Source organism: Trachypithecus francoisi, unplaced genomic scaffold (genome assembly GCF_009764315.1).
Source record: "Trachypithecus francoisi isolate TF-2019V2 unplaced genomic scaffold, Tfra_2.0 Contig01461, whole genome shotgun sequence".
Taxonomy (NCBI): Eukaryota; Metazoa; Chordata; class Mammalia; order Primates; family Cercopithecidae; genus Trachypithecus; species Trachypithecus francoisi.
Genome location: NW_022681433.1, coordinates 6623886 through 6625903, shown reverse-complemented (window position 1 = coordinate 6625903; position 2018 = coordinate 6623886).

Here is a 2018-nt window from a genome sequence, read left to right as displayed (position 1 = left end):
AAAGCCCGTCTAGCATATTTCACATTCTAATGGTAATTATGGATTCTTAGTTGAATCTTCTTCTGTAGGTTTCATGGCAAGGACCAGTACTTTATAAAGATTTTCTTAGCTTCAACCTTATGTTTATGTATTGAGAAGCCCTTTTACAGGCAGACCTTTCTGCCCAGATTTTCCTTCTTCTGTGTTATGCACAGTTTATACAAATTATTGAAAACCAGGTTGCTTCCTAGGTTCAACACCACACATTAATGTTCCTCATTTACTGCCTGACTCATTCTACACAGTAATATCAATGCCCCAGCAATTCTCCTGAGTTGTCACTGGGACAGAGTTCACTGTTATCCTGAAGGGAAAGATGAGAATTTGAGCATAGGCTTTTTCAAAGTTACAGTAGAGTAGGCCGGGAGCTGTGGCTCATGCCTGTAATCCCAGCACTTTGGGAGGCCAATGTGGGCGAATCACCTGAGGTCAGCAGTTTGAGACCAGCCTGGCCAACATGGTGAAACCACATCTCTACTAAAAATACAAAAATAAGCCGGGCATGGCTGCTCGCGCCTGTAATCCCAGCTACACAGGAGCCTGAGGCATGAGAATTGATTGAACCTGGGAGGCAGAGGTTGCAGTGAGTCGAGATTGCATCACTGCACTCCAGCCTGGGCAAGAATGAGTGAGACTCCATCTTAAAAAAAAATAAAATAAAATTACATGAGAGTAGGTTTAGGGAATTTTTTAAGCCTCTCAATCTTTCCTCATAAGCTTGTATTAGAATGAAGAATAGCTCTTTCCATTAATTCTAAAGTTTATGACATCAATTATACTTTTAGCTACCCCTGCAACCGTTACCACTTCTTCCTGCTTAAAAAGTAAAATGGAAAATAAAGTAATGAAATACACAATTAGCTTAAAGATAATTTACTAAAAGGGAATTGATAATATTTGGCAAACGAGGTAGAATTAGATTGAGTGCTATCCCAAGAGCTATCTTGAATGCAGAGGCAAGAAAAAAGACAAAATTATATTCAGGAAGGAAACAGCTCAAATGCAGAAGAGACAGGATGGGGCATTAGGGTGAAAGGGCAAGATGAGAGCACTGATGGGCAGTGAAGATGGTGACTTGAAGCATCAAGCAAACAAAGCACGGAGTGGAGCAGGTGAGACTGGGCAGTTCAGGACATTAAGTCATGAATACGCCTTGTTCCAGGTTGCCATCTAGACACACTTCTTAAAGGCGCCGCACTCCATTTATCACCATCTGCATACTTAGAGTAACATTCTAGTCAAAGCAAGGTCAAGGTTTCTTTAGGTTTCCTTGGCAGAACTTTGTGAACTTTTGTGCGTGTGCTAGAGATGGGCCACATACTTTCTGGTGCAGACCTCCATGCCACAGCTGAGGTACGGTTAGATCTCTGTAAACCTGGACATTCATACTCCAGCTAGGCTACCACAGCTGCACTTTCTTGGCCATTGCTTGAGTCCCATGGGATCCCATGATCCAGGGAGGGTTTCAGCTATTCCAGGCCTAGCAAGGCAGAAATCAAGTACCGAATGGATACATTTTCACAGAGTAGAAAATCAAGAAATGGCATCCCTGGGATGAGCCCAGGAGCCAATTCTACAGTTTTCAGCAGGGCCCAGTGGCATAAATGAGAGAGTGGGAATCCCCTCAGGCTCTGTACCGGACCTGATGCCTCAAGGGTTATCTTGCAGGTACTCCTATCCTCCCAGTATCATCTGGTCTATGGTAAGCAAGAGTGTGTCTCATTAAAGGCACTACAGCAGATTTAATACACATGAAGTCAAAGCTGTCGAATCCTCTGTGCACCTGAAATGTTAGGGCTGGTGCCCATTACAGAGAGAACTTACGAACAGCTTTGCTGGTGGGAGACCTCATGCTTGAGGTATGCAGTGGAGTGTTCCCCCGTCAAGTAGACTGCCAAAGCCTGAAGTCCTTGACATCTAACTCTTCATCCAGGCTCACCCTGGCCCTCTACAAAATTAATATATTTGAGTAAACATAT